General features: G+C 35.3%; 1 pseudogene; it reads right to left on the bottom strand.

Moving 5' to 3' along the window:
* Positions 1-25813, bottom strand: part of LOC146917446 (TMV resistance protein N-like) — a 58159-nt pseudogene extending 32346 nt beyond the window's left edge.
* Between the last annotated feature and the right edge of the window lie 293 nt (positions 25814-26106).

Here is a 26106-nt window from a genome sequence, read left to right as displayed (position 1 = left end):
ATTTTCACAAAAATTTCTAATACAAAACATCACAAAATAGCAAGAAAATCATCACATCATTATTTCCAAGTCTTAATATGCAAAAACCATCGCAAAAATACCACAAAACTATCAAGAAATGTATATGAAAATTTTTAGAATTTTTTTAAGGACAAAAATAAGCATGCAGAGGTGTATAGAGCAAGAAACAGTGTAGAAATAGCAAAAAAAACACTGAAAACGAAAGCAACACAAGATCCAGGCTCAAACCCAAGGCTAATGATGGATCTTGGACTATCCAGGTGCCTCAGAGGCGTTGGATTGATCCCAGTCCACCAAAACCCTAGATCTAAGGGCTGGGAGTGTATGGCGCAGGATAAGCTCAAGCAGACACACCAGAAGATTGAATCAGGACCACACAACACATCATACAGCAGATCTACGGTGGAGATGTTGGTTCAAAGGTGAACCAGACTGGTTCGAACGAACCGATCTGGTTCACACACCTATATATGCATCAAGGACCGGTCTAACTTCATTTCCCTTCTATCTTTCTCTCTCTACGTTGTAAACTCCTCTCCCTTCTCTCTAGACTCTCCGATCATCTTCTTCGGCGGGATTGACCACCGCCGGTGATAACGGAACCCTAACTTCATCAAATTTCTATGATCTAACTCTTTTCACCGTTTATTTTTTGTCCTGAACACGAATCAAGCACCAAAAAACACGAAAGAGGCCTAGATCTATGTAGATCGGAACCTGTACTTAACGGTTTCTAGGGTTTCAAACTTTTTCCTAATCTTCTTGAAACTAAACCCTAATCTAACCTATTTTTTATGCTGATTATGGATTTGAACTCTGATTTGAAAAATAAACGGTGAATCTTCATGATTTTGCATCTTAGGGTTTCGTTTCAAACTTTTTTTGAATCTTTTCGAATTTTCACTTCGATTCACCGTTTATCTTCCATTATGAACCTTCCATGATGATTACGAACGAAAACGAGAAGGTTTTCATGTGTTTACCTGAATTTGTTTGGAGATTCGAACAGAAAGATCCTGCGAAAGCTTCTGGTAAGTTGAACCGAAAATAAATTGGTGTTCTCTTCTTCTTCTTCACCGGTCTGATTCTGCTTCGATCTCTCTTCTTCTCACTTCTCCGTCTCTGTGATCGTTCGAATTTGCCACTTTTTGATGAATTCGAGCTCGAATTGCAGAAATTTGGATTCGATGATGATGATTTCTCAAGAAATCACTGAGAATCAACGCTAATTTGCAGAGTTTTTTGTTCAATTGATGCGGTTAGGGTTTATGTGTTCTTGAGTTTCTGGAGAATTGGGGAAAAACGGTTACGATTTGATCTTTGAGAAAAGAGAGAGAAAGAGGAAAATGTGTTTGTTGTGTTGGCACGTTGTGATTGATTCTGTTACTGCACATTGATGAGTTGGCCTTTATATAGGCTGACATGTGGATTTGTGGACCTGTGAAATTGTGATGTAACACCCCGTTTTCCCAACGTAAAAATTTCTTAAATAAAATCAGAGTTTTTCATCATAAAACGAAATGTCACATTTCTTAAAAAAACGTAAATGGAATAATAATTTATCCTTTAAAAATATAACAACATAATCTTTAAAACTTCGCAGCGGAATAGTTTGACAACTTAAATAATCTTTGGCACAAGGGCCTCAATATAAAATTTCATAAAACTTAGTTCAACATCAATTCTTGAAAGATTCATAAAGTAATACGTAAGGAACAGAAAGTAAAGACATAATCCCATCCCGTTACGTATCAGAGCACCTAAGACACACTTGTGAGGAGTCCACTCACGACCGCAACTAATCCTGGTTACCTGCAAGTTACCCATACGAAGAGCAACATTTCCAAGCAGAGGGGTGAGATTTCTCAAACAATAATATAAAGCATATAAATCATATAAAGTACATTCAACAACTTAAACATCTTATAATTCATTAATCATATCTAACAACTTAAACTTTCTTAACTAGTGTCACTATTCTTCCTATATTAGTCATATACTTCATCTTATATTATCAATAATATCACATACATCATCACATATCATCATTAGTAAACATGTAGCATCATATCATAAATCACATAGCATCATACCATAAATCACATAGCATCTTATCATAAATCACATAGCATCTTATCATAAACAACTTCATAATCAATCATCATAAGCAACTTCGTAATCAATCATCATACACATCATAATCATTCATCATCTTAAGCATCATAATCATTCATAAAACACTTCATTAATAGCTCATCAACTTGACATCTTAACACCTTAACATCTCGATAACTTGACATCTTAACAACTTGACCTGACAATGCATCTAGACTCGACTATGCAACTCTTAACGTCTTAAACCATCTTTGATCATCATGAAAATGCAAATGCATGTGGTACCATTTTAGGGCATAAGCCCTCATCATCGTGGTTGAGCATAAATATACTCCTAGGGCATAAGCCCTCATCGTCATGGTTGAGCAAAAGCTCCATCGTCGTGGTTGAGCAAAAAGCTCCATCGTCGTGGTTGAGCAAAAGCTCCATCGTCGTGGTTGAGCAAAAGCTCCAGGGCATGAGCCCTCATCTTTAAATGAGTATGCATGGACTCAACATCTTACGTCTTAGAAACTTTATGAACATCTATGACATCCTAACATCTTGATATCTTGACAACATAACATCTTAACAACTTGAAGACTTCATAACGACTCGACGACTTAACAACTCTTATCATCTTAACGTCTTAACATCTTAACATCTTGACAACATATGGATCACATAAATAATTCATGTCATATCATAATATAACAATATCAAATGATAATAAACAACATCTTAAAACATCATATTCATCAATCATAAACAACTTCATATAACATCGTATTTAAACATCGACAATAATTCACTATGTATCTTTGTAAAAACATAATAAATTATCCACAACATATTTTCATGTCAAACCAAAGCTACTGGAAAGATATCACAAATATCAACAACTTTCATGTTTAGAACAAAGATCAATTCAAAACAGAAACATATGAACAAAACGCAAAAACATGAAACAGAGAATGCTGTCACCGTACAATTTCGCTAAGACCTCCCTGTAGTATTTTAATCATAACTCAAAGACCAAACATTATTTTCACGTCAAACCAAAGCCACTAGAAAGCTAACAAAATTATCTAAAACTTTCATGTTTACGCCTAAGACCAATTATGTACCGATCAGTACCAGTTTTTATTTTAAATTCGGAAAAGTTGTGCTGAAAGTCCATAAAAATTCACTGTGACCTACGTGCAGTAATTTGACCATAACTCAAGTTCTATATATTGTTTTAACGTGAGACCAACGGCATTAGAAAGCTAACATCCATACCTACAACTTTCGTGTTTACACCTAAGACCAATTCCGCACCGATCAATACAGGTTTTAATATCAAAATTCGAGCAGAATGCAGATTTTCTCCAAGTTTCACCTAATCTCATGGTTCTAACCTCAAAACTACTTCCAATAATCATCCTATGGATTATCTAAGGTCTGTACACAATTTCTACATCAATTCAACAAGTTTTCATCATCTAATCATCAAAACTCTCTCAAAACCCTAATTCTCAAATTCTCACAAACTCTCCCCAACTTGTTAGATGTAATCTAATGATTTAACAACTTAATATTAATGCAAGATAGTCTCACCCTCACCTTAGATTAATTCCTGAATCAGCGGCATCGTTCTTCTTTCCTAAGGTCTTCTCCTCTTCTCGTGACTTTTATCTCCTCTTCTCTTCTTTCTTGTTCTCCTCTTTTCCAAAAAGCGGTTTCCGGTAAACTCTTTCTAACCTAAGCTTCTCTATTTATAATACTAAACGCTCTTCCTAAATCTATTTTGGCCCAACAACTTATTCTTCTTTCTATTCTAACCCCCTTCTTATTTCTCTTACACCTCAAAACTACTCTATTCCTCTTAATCTTATTTATTTCTAAATTAAATATATCTCTCCCCCACTTAATAATAATAATACACCAAAAACAAATATATCTCTAACAAATAACAAATATATTTCTACACCAAATAACAAATATATCTATAATAAATAACAAATATATTTCTACACCAAATAACAAATATATCTATAACAAATAACAAATATATTTCTACACCAAATAACAATTATATTATGCTAGTAAATACCAACATATAACATAAGAAAATATCACATAAATCATGTAAATCATACCAATCATATAAATATATTCTAAAACTAATTAAAATAATTAAATAAAAAGGAGGGCGTTACAACTCTCCCCAACTTAAAAGAATTTCGTCCTCGAAATTCAAGCACAAGAGAAAATAAATTTAATTATTGTTTCTTCAAACAAAACACAAAACCACATCAATGTTAGTCAGTTAAACATGATCGCATAATAAAACATAACTACTAACTAGAAAACATGACGACACGACACAACGACTCTTCTACTTGGCCGAACGGACCGACCTGCTCTGATACCAATTGTAACACCCCGTTTTCCCAACGTAAAAATTTCTTAAATAAAATCAGAGTTTTTCATCATAAAACGAAATGTCACATTTCTTAAAAAAACGTAAATGGAATAATAATTTATCCTTTAAAAATATAACAACATAATCTTTAAAACTTCGCAGCGGAATAGTTTGACAACTTAAATAATCTTTGGCACAAGGGCCTCAATATAAAATTTCATAAAACTTAGTTCAACATCAATTCTTGAAAGATTCATAAAGTAATACGTAAGGAACAGAAAGTAAAGACATAATCCCATCCCGTTACGTATCAGAGCACCTAAGACACACTTGTGAGGAGTCCACTCACGACCGCAACTAATCCTAGTTACCTGCAAGTTACCCATACGAAGAGCAACATTTCCAAGCAGAGGGGTGAGATTTCTCAAACAATAATATAAAGCATATAAATCATATAAAGTACATTCAACAACTTAAACATCTTATAATTCATTAATCATATCTAACAACTTAAACTTTCTTAACTAGTGTCACTATTCTTCCTATATTAGTCATATACTTCATCTTATATTATCAATAATATCACATACATCATCACATATCATCATTAGTAAACATGTAGCATCATATCATAAATCACATAGCATCATACCATAAATCACATAGCATCTTATCATAAATCACATAGCATCTTATCATAAACAACTTCATAATCAATCATCATAAGCAACTTCGTAATCAATCATCATACACATCATAATCATTCATCATCTTAAGCATCGTAATCATTCATAAAACACTTCATTAATAGCTCATCAACTTGACATCTTAACACCTTAACATCTCGATAACTTGACATCTTAACAACTTGACCTGACAATGCATCTAGACTCGACTATGCAACTCTTAACGTCTTAAACCATCTTTGATCATCATGAAAATGCAAATGCATGTGGTACCATTTTAGGGCATAAGCCCTCATCATCGTGGTTGAGCATAAATATACTCCTAGGGCATAAGCCCTCATCGTCATGGTTGAGCAAAAGCTCCATCGTCGTGGTTGAGCAAAAAGCTCCATCGTCGTGGTTGAGCAAAAGCTCCATCGTCGTGGTTGAGCAAAAGCTCCAGGGCATGAGCCCTCATCTTTAAATGAGTATGCATGGACTCAACATCTTACGTCTTAGAAACTTTATGAACATCTATGACATCCTAACATCTTGATATCTTGACAACATAACATCTTAACAACTTGAAGACTTCATAACGACTCGACGACTTAACAACTCTTATCATCTTAACGTCTTAACATCTTAACATCTTGACAACATATGGATCACATAAATAATTCATGTCATATCATAATATAACAATATCAAATGATAATAAACAACATCTTAAAACATCATATTCATCAATCATAAACAACTTCATATAACATCGTATTTAAACATCGACAATAATTCACTATGTATCTTTGTAAAAACATAATAAATTATCCACAACATATTTTCATGTCAAACCAAAGCTACTGGAAAGATATCACAAATATCAACAACTTTCATGTTTAGAACAAAGATCAATTCAAAACAGAAACATATGAACAAAACGCAAAAACATGAAACAGAGAATGCTGTCACCGTACAATTTCGCTAAGACCTCCCTGTAGTATTTTAATCATAACTCAAAGACCAAACATTATTTTCACGTCAAACCAAAGCCACTAGAAAGCTAACAAAATTATCTAAAACTTTCATGTTTACGCCTAAGACCAATTATGTACCGATCAGTACCAGTTTTTATTTTAAATTCGGAAAAGTTGTGCTGAAAGTCCATAAAAATTCACTGTGACCTACGTGCAGTAATTTGACCATAACTCAAGTTCTATATATTGTTTTAACGTGAGACCAACGGCATTAGAAAGCTAACATCCATACCTACAACTTTCGTGTTTACACCTAAGACCAATTCCGCACCGATCAATACAGGTTTTAATATCAAAATTCGAGCAGAATGCAGATTTTCTCCAAGTTTCACCTAATCTCATGGTTCTAACCTCAAAACTACTTCCAATAATCATCCTATGGATTATCTAAGGTCTGTACACAATTTCTACATCAATTCAACAAGTTTTCATCATCTAATCATCAAAACTCTCTCAAAACCCTAATTCTCAAATTCTCACAAACTCTCCCCAACTTGTTAGATGTAATCTAATGATTTAACAACTTAATATTAATGCAAGATAGTCTCACCCTCACCTTAGATTAATTCCTGAATCAGCGGCAGCGTTCTTCTTTCCTAAGGTCTTCTCCTCTTCTCGTGACTTTTCTCTCCTCTTCTCTTCTTTCTTGTTCTCCTCTTTTCCAAAAAGCGGTTTCCGGTAAACTCTTTCTAACCTAAGCTTCTCTATTTATAATACTAAACGCTCTTCCTAAATCTATTTTGGCCCAACAACTTATTCTTCTTTCTATTCTAACCCCCTTCTTATTTCTCTTACACCTCAAAACTACTCTATTCCTCTTAATCTTATTTATTTCTAAATTAAATATATCTCTCCCCCACTTAATAATAATAATACACCAATAACAAATATATCTCTAACAAATAACAAATATATTTCTACACCAAATAACAAATATATCTATAATAAATAACAAATATATTTCTACACCAAATAACAAATATATCTATAACAAATAACAAATATATTTCTACACCAAATAACAATTATATTATGCTAGTAAATACCAACATATAACATAAGAAAATATCACATAAATCATGTAAATCATACCAATCATATAAATATATTCTAAAACTAATTAAAATAATTAAATAAAAAGGAGGGCGTTACAACTCTCCCCAACTTAAAAGAATTTCGTCCTCGAAATTCAAGCACAAGAGAAAATAAATTTAATTATTGTTTCTTCAAACAAAACACAAAACCACATCAATGTTAGTCAGTTAAACATGATCGCATAATAAAACATAACTACTAACTAGAAAACATGACGACACGACACAACGACTCTTCTACTTGGCCGAACGGACCGACCTGCTCTGATACCAATTGTAACACCCCGTTTTCCCAACGTAAAAATTTCTTAAATAAAATCAGAGTTTTTCATCATAAAACGAAATGTCACATTTCTTAAAAAAACGTAAATGGAATAATAATTTATCCTTTAAAAATATAACAACATAATCTTTAAAACTTCGCAGCGGAATAGTTTGACAACTTAAATAATCTTTGGCACAAGGGCCTCAATATAAAATTTCATAAAACTTAGTTCAACATCAATTCTTGAAAGATTCATAAAGTAATACGTAAGGAACAGAAAGTAAAGACATAATCCCATCCCGTTACGTATCAGAGCACCTAAGACACACTTGTGAGGAGTCCACTCACGACCGCAACTAATCCTAGTTACCTGCAAGTTACCCATACGAAGAGCAACATTTCCAAGCAGAGGGGTGAGATTTCTCAAACAATAATATAAAGCATATAAATCATATAAAGTACATTCAACAACTTAAACATCTTATAATTCATTAATCATATCTAACAACTTAAACTTTCTTAACTAGTGTCACTATTCTTCCTATATTAGTCATATACTTCATCTTATATTATCAATAATATCACATACATCATCACATATCATCATTAGTAAACATGTAGCATCATATCATAAATCACATAGCATCATACCATAAATCACATAGCATCTTATCATAAATCACATAGCATCTTATCATAAACAACTTCATAATCAATCATCATAAGCAACTTCGTAATCAATCATCATACACATCATAATCATTCATCATCTTAAGCATCGTAATCATTCATAAAACACTTCATTAATAGCTCATCAACTTGACATCTTAACACCTTAACATCTCGATAACTTGACATCTTAACAACTTGACCTGACAATGCATCTAGACTCGACTATGCAACTCTTAACGTCTTAAACCATCTTTGATCATCATGAAAATGCAAATGCATGTGGTACCATTTTAGGGCATAAGCCCTCATCATCGTGGTTGAGCATAAATATACTCCTAGGGCATAAGCCCTCATCGTCATGGTTGAGCAAAAGCTCCATCGTCGTGGTTGAGCAAAAAGCTCCATCGTCGTGGTTGAGCAAAAGCTCCATCGTCGTGGTTGAGCAAAAGCTCCAGGGCATGAGCCCTCATCTTTAAATGAGTATGCATGGACTCAACATCTTACGTCTTAGAAACTTTATGAACATCTATGACATCCTAACATCTTGATATCTTGACAACATAACATCTTAACAACTTGAAGACTTCATAACGACTCGACGACTTAACAACTCTTATCATCTTAACGTCTTAACATCTTAACATCTTGACAACATATGGATCACATAAATAATTCATGTCATATCATAATATAACAATATCAAATGATAATAAACAACATCTTAAAACATCATATTCATCAATCATAAACAACTTCATATAACATCGTATTTAAACATCGACAATAATTCACTATGTATCTTTGTAAAAACATAATAAATTATCCACAACATATTTTCATGTCAAACCAAAGCTACTGGAAAGATATCACAAATATCAACAACTTTCATGTTTAGAACAAAGATCAATTCAAAACAGAAACATATGAACAAAACGCAAAAACATGAAACAGAGAATGCTGTCACCGTACAATTTCGCTAAGACCTCCCTGTAGTATTTTAATCATAACTCAAAGACCAAACATTATTTTCACGTCAAACCAAAGCCACTAGAAAGCTAACAAAATTATCTAAAACTTTCATGTTTACGCCTAAGACCAATTATGTACCGATCAGTACCAGTTTTTATTTTAAATTCGGAAAAGTTGTGCTGAAAGTCCATAAAAATTCACTGTGACCTACGTGCAGTAATTTGACCATAACTCAAGTTCTATATATTGTTTTAACGTGAGACCAACGGCATTAGAAAGCTAACATCCATACCTACAACTTTCGTGTTTACACCTAAGACCAATTCCGCACCGATCAATACAGGTTTTAATATCAAAATTCGAGCAGAATGCAGATTTTCTCCAAGTTTCACCTAATCTCATGGTTCTAACCTCAAAACTACTTCCAATAATCATCCTATGGATTATCTAAGGTCTGTACACAATTTCTACATCAATTCAACAAGTTTTCATCATCTAATCATCAAAACTCTCTCAAAACCCTAATTCTCAAATTCTCACAAACTCTCCCCAACTTGTTAGATGTAATCTAATGATTTAACAACTTAATATTAATGCAAGATAGTCTCACCCTCACCTTAGATTAATTCCTGAATCAGCGGCAGCGTTCTTCTTTCCTAAGGTCTTCTCCTCTTCTCGTGACTTTTCTCTCCTCTTCTCTTCTTTCTTGTTCTCCTCTTTTCCAAAAAGCGGTTTCCGGTAAACTCTTTCTAACCTAAGCTTCTCTATTTATAATACTAAACGCTCTTCCTAAATCTATTTTGGCCCAACAACTTATTCTTCTTTCTATTCTAACCCCCTTCTTATTTCTCTTACACCTCAAAACTACTCTATTCCTCTTAATCTTATTTATTTCTAAATTAAATATATCTCTCCCCCACTTAATAATAATAATACACCAATAACAAATATATCTCTAACAAATAACAAATATATTTCTACACCAAATAACAAATATATCTATAATAAATAACAAATATATTTCTACACCAAATAACAAATATATCTATAACAAATAACAAATATATTTCTACACCAAATAACAATTATATTATGCTAGTAAATACCAACATATAACATAAGAAAATATCACATAAATCATGTAAATCATACCAATCATATAAATATATTCTAAAACTAATTAAAATAATTAAATAAAAAGGAGGGCGTTACATGTGACACCTGGCTTGGACTTGTAACTAACTCGGCCTTGCTGGGTTTGTGACTTGAGGGCCTTTTTGCAATTTTTTTAGAAATTCTGGGGACCAATCTGCAATTTAGAAAGATGGACTGGACTGCAAACTTTTTGGACTAAAAGGACTTAACTGTAAAATTAAAAAAAGACTTAAAGGACTGAAAGGAGGGGAAAAAATGGACCAAAATGCAAACCAAAAGACTCTAGGGACTAAAATGCAATTATTAGGAAGTTTGAGGACTAAAACGAAAATTTAAAAAATAAGATTGAATTAAAACTGATGAACGGAGAATAACGTAAAGTGAAACGAATAAAAACAACAAAACGGACTAAAACGAACCAATTACCTAAATGAGGTACTTTAAAGTAACCTCTCTCTGCCAAAATTTCGTGTGAAATGACCAAAATACCCCTAGGGACTAAAACGACTAAAAATGACTCAGATGCAATTTTAAAATGATTTTTTAACAAGGAATTAAAGCAAGAGCTTATTCAAACCAATTGAAAAAGACTCAGAGACAAATTTTTGAATTTAAACAGAGTTTTAATACATGAAAAGACTAAAATGCCCCTAGGGGCTAAACTGACTCAAAATGACTCCAAATGGATTTTGACATAGAATGGAAACAAAGACTTACTCAAACTATTTGAAAGGACTCAAACAATTTTCAAGGACTAAAATGAGTTTGGATACAGGAAATGACTAAAATACCCTTTTTCATGAATTTTGCAAGTAATATTGAAATAAAATGCAGAGAAAGATGTAATTGATCAGAGACAAATTCAAATGGCTTGAAACCCAAGAAAAGAAGAATTGAGCTAGTATTTTTAGGTCCAAAATTAGGGTATAACATGGCCCGATGGACTGGCATTCTTGTTAACAGGGGGAACAACTGGTGGAATTACTGCAGCAGCAGGTGTAACCACCTTCTTTTGAAACAAGGGTGGACGGACCTTTCCACTTCTCAGAGTTGTAATTTCTTCAGCAATGTTATCAACTGTAGCTAGGGATACCAAAGGCACTTCTACACCATTCTCAATCATAGTTGCATCATACTTGTAAGGAATTGCTTTAGTAGAGGCATAAGATACCGGGCCAGGTAACCTGATTATCAAAGGTTCAACATTCCTCGTCTGAGGCACACTCTCAGCAGGAGAATCATGAAACACTGGCACAATCACACAAACATCGCTGGTAGTCAGATGCTTATCATCCATTAGGCTCTGTATATCGTTTTGCACCACACAACATTCCATAGGATTTTGAAGACATTCTGAACAAGAAGCATGATCGTGATTGAACAAAGAAGCTTGGCAGAGTTTGACATGTAGCGGCACCAAAGGAGTAACAACATTATCTAAAGTGGGAGCCTCTCAAGGAACACAAACTCTTTCGAAAGCCTCGATCCTGTTAACAGCAGCATGGTTTGGAAGTGGATTGTCAAGAACATGAGGAACACTATTTTCAAAGGTCAGCCTCCCTCTGTCTATCAGATCCTTTACAATATACTTTAGAGCATAGCAACCTTCAACATCGTGGCCCTGAGCGCCCTGATGGAATTCACATGTGAGATCCTGACGGAATCTGGGAGGCAATGGCATAGGCGGAGGTTTACCTGGCCTGGTGACACAATGTCCCTTAGCAAGTAAAGTTGGGAGCAGCTCAGCATACCGCATTGGTATTGGTGGAAAAGAAGTTTTGGGTCGAGGACCCTGTTGTTGCGGCGGTTGCTGTGGAGCAGGAGGTTGTTGTTGCACCTGCTGAGCAACGACATTAACGGGTGCTGGTGGTTGACCTGGTGGCAGTGGATATTGCTGATAGAATGGTGGGAAGAAGGGATGTTGAGAGTACTGCATGTATGGATAGGGCAACGGTAACTGAGTAGCATTAACAGGAGCTGTAGACTGGTTACCAAATACCATCCCTACATCAGATTCTTTCCTCTTATGGTGGCCATTACCATACTTCTTCGGCGCACTAGTTGAGGACTCACCCTTTTCAAAGACAATAATACCTTCTCTGACAGCCTCCTCTAGATGAGTTCCTATAGTAACCATATCGGAGAAGTTTTTTGGTGCCGAAACTATCATTCTTTCCTTATATTCCTTCTTCAGAGTCTTCAGGAATGTCTGTGTCAGCTCTTCCTCATCGAGTCGAGGAGAAACACGGGCAGCTGCCCCTCTCCACCTTTGAGCATATTCACGGAAGGTTTCATCTGTCCTCTGAGAAAAAGACTTAAGAGAGTCCCTATTTGGCTTCAGACGGGTATTGAACTCATAAGGACTTTCAAAAGCAGCAGCGAGTTCCTCAAAAGTATGGATATTGTCTTTACTCAAACTAGTGTACCAATCTGCCGCATCTTCTGCCAGGCTGTCCTGGAAGCAGTGAATCATCAGGGCATCTTTATCTGCATAGTTGGCCATCTTTCGGACATACCGGATGACATGGTTATGTGGACAAGAAGATCCATTGTACTTATCGAAATCCGGCACTTTGAACTTCTTGGGAACCTCAAACTGGGATACCAGGCATAAATCACGAGCCTTAGCAGAAACACCGCTACCACGGCTAGCTTTGACCTCACGGAGCTCTCCAGCCAGCTTTCTCAATTGTTCCCTCATAGCCTCCATTATAGGGTCTTTTCCCCGCGGAGTGTCAACATCAATTACTTGTTGCACAGTGTGTACAACAGGATCGGTAACAACAGTTGTCACTCGAGGCATATAAGTATTTGTAGGAACAAAAGTTGCTGTGGGAATAGGTCCTTAATTGGCAACACCAGAGATACCGGCTGCAGTGTTAGGAGCATAGAAGGCTGAGAGTCCATAAGGATGCCCATTGGGCATAACAAACCGAGCATCAGAAGCCACAGTAGATAATGGGATAGAGGGAATCCCTTCAGTAGAAACTGGAACGGAGGTGGGTGGTTGTTCTTGGGTAGCCATCAGAGTAGACATAGTATCATGAGCCTTAGCCAAGTCTTCTTTCATAGCGTCCAATTCGGCGCAGAGCTGAGCATTTTCTTCTTAAAAGTTAGCCATGTTTCTTCTCTTGTACAGTCTTGTGTGATGAACTCTATCTGGTTGGTGAAGCTTGCGTGCACGAGCCACTTTTCAGACTGCGGCGGAAAAACCAGGAGGCAATGAGCACGAGGGAAGTTTTTTGTGACTAATGAATGCATATGATGCATGAGATGTGTTAATGCACATGCAAAAAGACTCTTTTTATGTTATCGAAAGGTTTTAGACAAATTAGAAATTTGTAAGCATTACTAAACAGCTGACACATTAGCACCAGAGGAAACATTCAAACATTACAAGGTCTTTCAAGATAATTCCCTTCGAAATGTAAAACAACATAAACAACTGGAAATAACGACAGGAAAATAGAAATCCTCAAGCATAGGAAGTGGAAGGATCAACCTCAGATTCAGACTCAGAATCATAGCTGCAATATCGGGCAAAGAAGTTATGGGCACCCCTAGCCCTCTTGGAATCCCTCATAAGAAACTTATCCTTTTCTTCAATTTCTTTCCTAGCTTTAGCCAACTCTTTCTTCAGTGTCAAGACCTCATGAGTCTTCTGCTCATCCTTTCCATCCAAGGTCATGATCAAATTCTCAGCCTCATAGTATCTAGTCCTCCACTGATGCTTCTCTCGGCTCTCCATAGCTAGATGCTCCTGATACATCTCCTGAGTAGGTGGTAATAGAGGCAAAGGCATGGATGGAGTAGATGCAGACACATACCTCATGGCGGGGTAAGGCATGCCAATCTTCTCAGCTTGGTTTATCACCCATTGAGTATAGGCCTCATGAGCAACACCGGATCTCACATCCATATGTTTCACATCTTTCTTCCGAATCTTAGACCAAGCCTCTATGAAATCCTCCTTTATTCCCGTAGGAGCATTGGAGTAATGAAAGAAGTAAGGAGATGTAGCAAGATTGATGGGCTTATCTTTCATCGGAAAACCAAATTGTCGCAAGGCGAGCTCCGGGTTATAGTTGATTCCACCCCGGGTACCAAGAAGAGGTACATTAAGAAACTTTCCACCACCGAAGATAATCTCTTTGACTCTAGTAGCAGGAGTGAGCCAAACCACTTCATTAGGAGTGAGAGCCATGATTCGCTGTGAAATAGACCAATTCTCCGGATTATCATGGAAAGACTTCGAAAGGTGCGAAATAAACCACCTATAGAGGAGAGGTATACAGCAAAAGATGTACCCGCGACCCTTGCCGGATCTAGCATGGTATGTGTCAGCTAACAAAGTAGGAACCAGATTCTTGGAGCAGAAGATCATGATAGCATTCATATCCACGAAGTTGTCAAGATGCGGAAAGAGAATAAGCCCATAGATAAGTAGTGCAAGAATAGCCTCAAGAGTGTCTTGACAAGTGGTTTTGAGATTGGCTTTATCAAGTAGATACTTTGAAGTGAACCCTCGGATGTGAGCCTTAGTGACAAGATTCTTGGAGACATCGGTGGTCTTGAGATAGAGATCTTCAGCAATAACCAAAGGAGTAGGAGGATTCTCGAGTCCCGAGAAAGGTGTCCCCTTGGCTATAGGTAAGCTTGTCAAGGAAACATAAGCCTCTAGAGTAGGCATCAACTGAAAGTCGGGAAAAGTGAAGCACCGATAATCCCGATCATAGAATTGCACTAGAGTGTGCACAAGCTTCTCATCCACATTAGTCCGGAGAATAGTAAGTAAGTCCCTGTAACGATGTTGGAAACCAATCGGATCCTTGATCTTGAGTGCCAAATCTCTCAAACTAGCCAAATCAACCTCCTTGAACTTGTAGGATTTAGTCTTCCCCATTCCTACAATGTTTACAAATTCAAATTTGTCTAAGCCCTTCGATAAATGTATGGAAAAAAATGTATGCATGTATGCATGATCACATTCAAGTACGGAGAAAACATGGTGGGTTGGAATTCAAAGTCAAGGAGTCATGGGTGGACACGGTGTCCGGTGAAACTAGGGCTTTAGGAGATAGTAACCGGGTTCTAAAAAGTTCCCAAGTCGCAACCTCTCTCACACATATCATGGTGCCACGAGACAACACTCGCTCCATGATTATCCGTAAGAAGGTTTAACTTGAGTGTAGTATCGTGTGACGACTAAAACTCGAGACAACACTCGGTTTAGCCTCTGCACTACATCCTAGAAAATAGGTCATGGATGGGTTTGGTTATCTACGGTTCATAGCGTCATAGAACAATTAGAAGTAAAGTGCCTAAACGCGACAACACGCGCCGACAACATCACCCCCAAAATGCCTCAGCTATGTGGGATTGATCGCATAATCCAATACACGAGGCAACCCTCGGAATGAATTGTCGATTATATCCCTCCTAAATCCTAAGTTCACTCAGCCCGGGTGTAGGACTTTTGATATTCTCACCCCCACACGTTTGCAAGAATTTAAACATTTATTCACGTAGGAAAACAAAAAAGAAGCAAGTAAGAACGAAAGCGCAAGCGTGGAAACAAAGACTAGGCGTAACTCTCGAAAATCCCCAGTGAAGTCGCCAGCTATTTTATCTTGGTTTTTCAGGTGTCAAACATTGATTAGTTTGAACCTTTTTGACCATTTATATCTCATTTTTTCTTGGGAAGGGAAAAATAAGAAAAACCCTTGAGAATCGAGGTCCGGGAGTTGTTTTCGCTACGGGAAGGTGTTAGGCACCCATAACGACTATAGTATCCTATAGGAGCCGTCTTTACTTTCTACGCGCGCGCTTTATTTTTAAATACTATTTGAAAGTATTATTTACACCTAAGGGTTTACTAAGTGAAGAATTGGAGGGAGAAGAATGTGTTGGAATTTTTGTTTTATTTGAATTGAAGGAATTTTGATTCCTTGCCTACGTACCCTTTTAAGGGATCAAATCCACCGTAGTTCTCTTCCACAAAAAATGTTTTTGTTTTTGTTGGTTGATTTTAAGTTTGAAAATGGAATTTTGAAGAATGAGAGAGAGGCCTCAAGGGCATAAGATTGTGAAAACATGAGGTTGAATTAGTCATTTTGCAAAAGAAAGTCAAGTATGATTAGAATTCATTAAGAATTTTATTTAAGAAAAGAAAAGGAAAATCAATGGGAATTTGGATCCCAAGGTTTATTTGGAAAATGATTTGAGTGATATTGTTCATATTTTTTTTGGAAAAGGGATTTTTGGCTAAGTTTTAAAGTTCCTAAGCATACATCTAAACATACATTCCCTAAACATACATCTAAGGCATGCATACCCTAAACATACATCTAAGGTACCTATGTGATGTGTGTGCATGTGTCGGTGCTTGTGTCGGTGTACATCATTAGAGTCCATTGTCCTTTACATCATTTGCCTAAATACATTCTATGGTCTTGCAAGGAATTAAAATATAAAGGAAATTACAAAATTCCTAGGTCTTTACATACTAAGTCTTTGCATGAAAGTTAAAGTGCAAGGGATTAAAGTGCAAGAAATAAGGAATTAAAAAAAATGTAGGATGGAGAATGGAATGTTTATGAATGAATGAAACATGAGACAAAGTGGTTAGTAGCATAAGGCATAATAGAATGGAAATTGTAAACAAAAGAAGCAATAAAACTTGACAAAAAAGTATTAAGATTCTTAACTAAAAAGTAGCAAGATATACCTAGAGTTTACCATAACATCAAGACAAGTATATGACCTATAATCCTCATAACATGACAATTGTCTAAAGGTTTTATTGTATTAAAAATGTGAGAATTATAAGGGCATATTCAAACCAAGGATCATGGTACACTTTTGGGCACACTTGACACTTTATTTTCACAAACAAACATTTACATGACTTGTAAAGCAAGCAAACACATACACTATATCCACATACAGTAAAAAACACTTCAAAACAGCAAGAAACTCATTACCACTTCTCACTTCACAAATCAAGATCATGTATCATGATCAGGGATCAAGAACATGCATTTTTCACAAGTTTTTTTTATTATAGAACATCACAAAATAGCAAGAAAAGCATCACATTACTTTTTTGTCAATTTTTAGCATGCAAAATTATCACACAAATATCACACAACTAACAAGAAATATACATGAAATTTTTAGGATTTTTAAAAGGTTTTTAGACTCAAGAACATGCAAAACTTCACAAATTTTAGCAAAATTAGTAAACAATTAGCAAGAAATACTACATATATTTTCCCTCAGATTTTAACACATAACAACATCACAAAAATATCAAGAAAATTGTCAAGAACAAATAGGAAATTTTTAGGAATTTTTTTAACAAAGTTTTTGGACATATAGGGGTGCAAACAGTAAGAAACAATGATGAAATAGCAAGAAAATTGCAAGAAAGTGTGGTATGCGCAGGAAATAGGCCCAGGCCCAAGGGAGAACGGATCCTGGATCATCCAAACGCATCAGGAGCGTTGGATTGATCCAGAACCAACTAAACCTAAATCTAAAGGTGGAGAGAGGACCAAGAGTGAACCAGTATTGAACCGGTCCGGTTCAACAACTTTTATAAAGGCTGGAAGACCGGTCCAATTCATTCTGCAACTCTCTTTCTCTCTCTATGTTGTTCTAGTTCTCTCGTTCTCTCTAGAACTTCTGATCATCTTCTCCGGCGGAATTGACCACCGTCGGTGATGACGGAACCCTAACTTCACCAAAACTCTACGATCTAAAGCTTTTCACCGTTTATTTTTCATTCTAATCACGAATCAAACACCAGAAATCACAAAAGAGGCCTAGATCTATGTAGATCGGAACTTAATCTTTACGGTTTTTAGGTTTTCGAATCTTTTTCGTAACTTCTTGAAATGAAACCCTAATCTACACTACTTTCTTCACTGATTATGATTATGAGCTTGGATTTACAAAATAAACGGTGAATCTTTGAAGATTTACATTTTTAGGGTTTCGTTTCAAACTTTTTCGAATCTTTTCAAAATTCTTCTTCGATTCACTGTTTATTTACTCTTGTGAATCTTCTTTGAGCTTTTGCGATGAAAAACGAAGAAGTTTTGAGGAATACCTGGTTTTAATTCGGAGATTCGAACAAAAGATCCTTGCGAATGCTTCTGGTAAGTTCTTGAACTGAAAATAAATCAGTTATTCTCTTCTTCTTCTTCACAGATGTGATTCTGCTTCGATCTCTCTTCTTCTCACTCTCTGAATCAAGTCTTCGTGATCGTGCTTGAGTTTGTCACCATTGGTGATGAATTCGCACTGAATTGCGAAGCAAAAACGTTCGATGATGATGATCCTCCAGAGGATTACTGAGAACAATGTTGAATCCTTTGAGATTGTGATGAATTTTGGTTGAATTTGAGTTCTGGAAATTTTTAGGGTTTCATTGTGTTCTTGATGATTTCTGGAAACGGTTATGATTTTGATCTTTGATTCTGGAGAGAGAATTGTGGAATGGTGTTTGTGATGATTTGGCACTTGATGATTGGAATTGTTGACACTGTGTCGTATTTATAGCTGACAAGTGTGATGTTGGACCAATAGTGAGCTGACATGTGGATTTGGACTTGGTTGGCTTCGGCCTTGCTGAGTTTGGAACTTTAGGGACCTTTTTTGCAATTTTAGGAATCTGAAGGACTGATCTGCAATTTGAAAAAAAGACTGGACTGCAAAATTCTTAAGACTGAAGGACTTAATTGCAATTGACCTAAAAAAGACTTAAAATAAAAGTTTGACCTAAAAGGACTAAAATTTAAATTAAAAAAAACTTTAAAGGAAATAAAATGAAAAAGGACTAAAGTGCAATTTTTAGAAACTTTTAGGACTAAAATGGAAATTAAAAATAAAAATAAAATTGAATTAAAACTGGTAAATGGAAAATAACGTAAAGTGAAACGGTTAAAAACAACAAAACGGACTAAAACGAACCAACTACTAAATGAGGTACTTTAAAGTAACCTCTCTCTGTCAAAATTTCGTGTGAAATGACCAAAATGCAATTTTAAAAGGATTTTTAACAGGGAATTGAAGCAAGAGTTTATACAAGTAAATTAAAAGACTCAGAGACAATTCTTTAGGGATTAAAAGAAATTTTAACACAGGAAATGACTAAAATGTCCCTAGGGGCTAAACTGACTCAAAATGGCTCAGATGTAAGTTTTTTTGAAATGGATTTTGACATGGAATTGAAACAAGGACTTATACAAACCAATTGAAAAGACTCAAACAAATTTCAAGGACTAAGATGATTTTGGATGCATGAAATGACTAAAATACCCTTTTTCATGAATTTTGCAAATAATATTGAAATAAAATGCAGAGAAAGATGCAATTGACTAGAGACCAATTCAAATGACTTGAAATGCAAGAAAACATGGACAAATACATAGTTGAAAAGATTTGGAAGGCTAAGTTGAGAGATAAAGCAGAGTAAAATGTCAGTGTAAACAATAGCAAATTGACAATTCTTCAAGAATAATAGACATACATCAAAGATGAAAGAAAATTTTGAACAAGTATTTTTAGGTCCAAAATTAGGGTATAACAGGGTGTTATAACCATGGAGAGTATTAGTGACCAAGAGATTAGCCTAACCATTGTCTTCAAATGTCATAAAATCAAGCTATCCGTATAACTGTATTCATAGTTTTAGTTATTGGATAATTTAGAGAAGGAAATCTGAAATGACCTAGCCGTTTCAACCTATTTTCTTTAGTCAAATCAACCAAATCATTGCCAAGTGCAATCCCCCCTTTTACATATTCTAACCACTATCGTAGTCATTAATTGGGAATTATGCAATTCATATGGATACAAACTTATATAAATATACTACTTATCGACCAATTAGTACACTTGATATTTCGTTCATGATAGATTAATTAGCAGAGTTCAAAAAAATCATTGATGATTTTGTGAACATTGAAATGAAAATTGAGGATAAAGATACAAATTTTCTCTTAGTGTCTTTATGACCTACCTCCTTTGAGAAGTTCAAGTATGTATACCATGCTTTATGATATAGAAGGCATTATCATGTTGGAGGAAGTCCAAGTGGTGCTGATAATTAAGAAGTTAACCAAGTGTAAGGACATGAAGATTGATGATAGTGGTGAAAGCTTGAGTGTCTCAGTAGGAAGATGTGAGAATATAAGAAATCATGGAAACCCAATGGGTGGTGACAAGTCAAAGTATAATTGCTTCAAGTGTCACAAAACTGGTCACTTCAAGAAGGATTGTCCCAATAGGGGTGGGGGGGGGGGGGGGGGGGGTAGGGTGGGGGGGGGGGGGTGATGATGACTTCGTGTAATTTTCAGCTACCTTAGAGAACTATAAAGATGCAGATGCCCTGGTGTCTTATTGGGAGGAGGAAAATGGTGGAGTATATCAACTTGGAAACAACAACACATGCAGGTTGACCTTTATGAAGAAGGGGTGATCCGTTTATATACACCTTAAACACTTCAAATCATCCTGGAGAGGTCGTGCGAATGATACTTATGGTTAGTCCTGAGAGGCAGAGGTAAGAACACTCATGATCAACCTTAATGGCGGAGGTTAGAAGATGAAAGGTACACTGGATGTAAGCATCTCTTATTTGAGGTAGAGAAAGCTTAGCTTGGGGTGGACTATTCCACTAGTGGGTTTAGGAGGAGACAAATGGTACAACATTGGAGTCCATGTGTGTTATGGTCTAGTTAAGAGCAAGGAATTCATCAAGAGGACGGAAAGGCGCACTATAGAGGTTGAAGACGGTATGATATGAATTGTGATATTACTCAAAAGTCCAAAGATAATTGTAAACAATGGTACTACCTAAAAAATCGTGGAACGATGGTACTACCTGAAGAGGTTATCGTGGAAACTTGTGGTACTACCTAAAAAATCCTAGTGTAGTTGGGTGCAACGATCTTCAAGAGTGCGGAAGGCATTTTGAGGGTTGAAAAGGAAAAACTAAAAGTTTATGAGACTAGATAATGTAGTTGGGTGCAAGGATCGATGCGTAACATCCCGATTTTTAGGGTATTATTATTTATTATAATATATAATTAATTTGTTGTTTGTTTAATTGTTTGTTTTGGGAATAGTTGATTTTAGGAGAAATAGAGGAATTTAAGGGTATTTTGCTAATTTCGGGAGTGAAGGACATTTTAGTAATTTACATGAGAAGATTATTTAGTAAGGTGAGTAGTAACTTTGAAGAATTACTATAATAGAGGTAATTAATGAAATAAGATAATTAAGTGAATTAGAGTGGGTGGTATTATTTTATGGGAAATGCTAACCGGTTCGCGGGGGCACTAATTAAAGATACTAAAAAAGGAAATTATATACTATTTATTGCATTGAAAATTGTATAATTAATCTATAAATAGTCAAACAAGCTTCCTTTTATGGTAATAATTTCATTTTTTAGCATCCTTAACCAGTGCCCCGGGGGCACCGGTTAGCATGACCCTTATTTTATTAGTAAGACTATTGATTGAGACCAATAAGTGTTAAGTTAACTAAGTCCAATTGGTGAGAGTATATAAGACTAGGAGTAGTCATAACCCTAGTTTTTAAAAATCATTTGTCAAAATTACACAATAGAGGCTAGAGAGAAGATAGATAAAGGAAGAGAAGAAAGAAGAGCTCAATGGGAGAAAAGAAGGGAACCTTAAGAGAATCAAGGTAAAGGGGAAGATTTCAGGCTAGGAAGTTTAAGGTTTGGATTCTAAGGGATATGTGAGATTTATTCATCTTTGGGAATGAATGTTCATATGGGTAGAATCTTGATGGTTGTGTTTTCATGAATTATTGATGAATTTAATGGATTTCAATGTTCCATTAATATATGATAAGAGTTGTGAAATTATGTTGTTGTTGTGCTAGAACTCATGCAAAAGTTATGTTGAATAAGTGTTTTTGACATTTAAGCTTAATAATGCTCAATTTATGATCTATCTCTTTGATATGCTATTGGGTATGTGTTTATGTTGAAATTCATGAAGTTATCATGTTAAATGTGGTGTTTGGATTAAATTGTTGTGAATTCGGAGAGAAATGAGTATTAATCACGAAAAGTTGTTGTTTGATGAATTGGAGTACATGATCGAATTGGTTAAGTTGTTGTTATGCTGAAATGAAAATGATTTGATGTTGTTGTTGTTAACTTGTTTTGGGTGTGGGATTAGTGGATGAAAAATGGGTTTTCATGAGTTAAGTTGTCTTAAGTGATTCATTGAATTAAGTGATTTTGAAACAAAGTGGAATTGATAGAGTTATAATTGAGGTATATGCAACTGAGTATAAGTGGTTTAAGTGTTTGTGATGAATTTGATTTGAATTCGATCGAAATCGATATTGAAAAATGGAGTTTTGCGCAAAAGACGAAAAATTGCAGAATCCCATCTTGGTAGTTGCGAACGACCATGCGCCTGGGGAGCACAGACCGTGCATGACGCTCGGCGTTGGTTAGCACGACCGTGTGCCCTATTAGCACGATCGTGAGACCCCTGCTGTGTTGGGGAACTCCAATTTTTCCGAATTTTAAAGGTTCCTAGTGCATAGAAATGGGTCCTAAATGCCTAAACTTAATTAATTGAAGTAGAATTGGATGTTGATGAATGGTTAAACCTAGCTTAGATTGGAAGTAGATTGAATTAGGTGTAAATATGGAGATAGACGAACTTTGTGAAATATGAGGAATAGACGGACTTTGTAAAATAATGAACTATGTCATGTTAACTTGTAATTGATTATATGCTAATTATAAGATGAGGATTAATGATTGGAATGAGTTAATGAATATGTGAATGAATCATTGATTAATTAAGTGTAAGTGATGAGTTGTTTATTATGCAAATTGACTTAATGAAATGATGTTGTTTTATTGACGTGCTTATGATAACATGACGATTACTGATGATGATTATTGATAATGATTATTGATAATGATTAAAGTGATGATAGGATATTTAGTATCCGAAGTGATGCGGTAATGATGGTGATGTCTTGTATGAACATATGAATTTGGTGAGTCATATGTTCATGCATTCATGAGTCTTAGGATATTTAAGTATCAGGGTGATGATAAGATGTTTTAGCATCCAAAGTGACGATAGGATATTTTAGAATCCGAAGTGATGATGGATCTCTCGGTGAAATAACCATATATCCAAAGAATGGTACCATATGCACGTAGAGTCATGTCTAGAACATTACAAGCATATGAATCTATGTGAGACTCATGTATTTGATTATGTGATTATATATGAAGAAGTGTACACGACTATGTGAATACTTGGTGATATTTGTGCACTTGTAATGATGGTGGGGAATTGTGATTGGTATGAATTGATTTGGTGATGTAAATACTTGATATATCATGGAATTGTAGTTTGAGAATTGATATGCCTATTTACATGAGAATATTGCTTGCTACATATTGAATTGTTGAATATATGATATTTGTTGCCTTGAAACTATTCTTATGTTCATGATTTCCTTTGTTAAGTATTTCTCACCTTTTTGCAAGTTTCCGCCTATGCCACTTGTGATGTAGACGTGCAGGTTGAGAGCGCGTGATCATCGCGAGTACCCGAGGATAGCTTTACACTTCCTCACTTTTATTGCTTGCTTTTGGAGTTGAGTTGTAGGCTCTGATTAGGATTTGTTGGGAGTTTTATTTGTTTTATGAATTTTATGGCTTGATAAATTTAGATGTCTTATGTGTATTTTGAGATGTTGAGACACTGAGTTTATGTTGTTTTATGTTATGAATCTGTTGCAAGTGTTGATGACATTTCATTCTTATAATGAATTATAACTGCTTATGTTTTTAATGATGAAGAAGCACCTTGGATCTATGTGGTTATCTCTGATTTATAATTAAATATTGCATGTGGGGTTTGAGGGTGTTACATTATGGATGCAAGTGGAGGACGGTGTTAAGATCAAGGTTTAAGTGAGACTTACACTTGAACAATTTTGTTTTGAATAATAGTTCAAGACAAGGTTAACGATCAAGGTGGTTGATGGTTAAAATGACATCACCATCGATTTGAAGGCAATGTGGAGAATTGTTGAAAAGTGCCTTAAAATTTGTTTTTTCTTTATCGTTATGCTATTTTGCACAATTTTAAATGTTGATGGATTTTGTGTTAGATTCTAGTTTTGGAAACATCATGATTACAACTTGGATTTGAGATCATTGAGTTTCTTGTCCATGGAAAAAGATTTGGGAAAAAGGTAAAAATTAGGGTTTACAGATGAAAACTAATTTCTTGTAACCTTTTGGTTTCTCTTAGTAAAGAACGGACTTGGATCATGTCGTTCTCCTCTCATTCTCTATTTTGTGTCTCTCTCTTGATATTCTCTCACTCTCGATCTTTTTATTTTTCTCGCTCTTGATATTCTCTCTAAAATTTAGAGAGAGAAAGAAACAAAATAGAGAAGGATGGAGAAGGAGAAAATGGGAGAAGGATATGATCCAACCTCGTAAAGAACGTATTGATAGTGAATTGGTGATCTCTCTCCTCCAGACGTTGGTCAAATTTGGATCGAAGTGAGTGAACACATATCGTCTTATTTTCTTCTTCTCCTTTTTCTTGTTTTATTACTTATGCTTGTTTGATCACTTTGGTTTGATTATTGCAGGTTCTATAAGTTTTCTTCATACATTAAAGTATTGGTGTGAGTTTTGTCCAAAATCACAACAAATTGTTTTGATTTACAATGGCTAAATATGCTGAACTTTTTAAAAATAAAATGTTTCCTTTTAATTTATGATTAAAGTTAAAGAAACGAAACATAAGGAGACAAAATAAGAGTGATGGAAGTAGGGGCAACATACCCAACATTAAAATGGTAGACGGACAAGTTTGCGGCTTGACTAAGAGCCATCTTCCACTTCATTAACCTCTCCACATTTTCTTTACCATTGTTATTTTGAAATCTCTCTTTGTGCTTAGCTATTGCTTCACCATAACTGCCAGTTTGATGTCGTACTTGAGAAGGATCCACGTCATAGAAAACAGGCAAAACAAGCCGACCCTTTGTCTTGAAGCAATGAATGATGTGGACAAGTTCGTCCAAGCAAAATGAAGAAGAAGCATAATTGGCAGAAAAAACGGGGATGAAAATCCTCGAGTCTTCAATGGCCTTTACAAGTGATGGTGTAATTTCATCACCTCCATGAAGTTCTCTGTCATCAATGAAGGCGTGAATTCCACAGTCACAAAGAGCCTAGATGACCTGTAAAACGGAAGCGAGTGTCACTTCCTCTAAAATTTTGGAACACATCATAAGTGAATGCATAGGAGAAGGAAGAGGAAAGTGATAACTGAGCCATGATAATAGAGAAAAATGCAAACAAGATTTTGAGAAGAATACTGATGGTGTGTGTTATTGTTGGGTTGGGTGTCTCTCTTAAATAGTTGAACTTCATTTCGTTATTAATCGAAGCCAAAGGACAACAATAACAGAATCATTATTTTAGTTTTTACAAGACTAGTCTTTGTTCATGGATCGGTTAATTTAGTTAGGGCTTGTCTAATACGATCAATATTACACATGTTAAATAAACTAAATAACAAGTTTTTATTGAAAACCAACAATTATTTACTAAAAAGTTATATATTTAATACAAAATGTACAAATTTCAATACAAATTTACTATTTTAAACATCTTAACATG

This window comes from Medicago sativa, chromosome 6 (genome assembly GCF_051527215.1).
Source record: "Medicago sativa cultivar Bolivia chromosome 6, Bolivia_mono, whole genome shotgun sequence".
Classification (NCBI taxonomy): Eukaryota; Viridiplantae; Streptophyta; class Magnoliopsida; order Fabales; family Fabaceae; genus Medicago; species Medicago sativa.
This window is presented reverse-complemented; position numbering and strand designations above follow the sequence as displayed.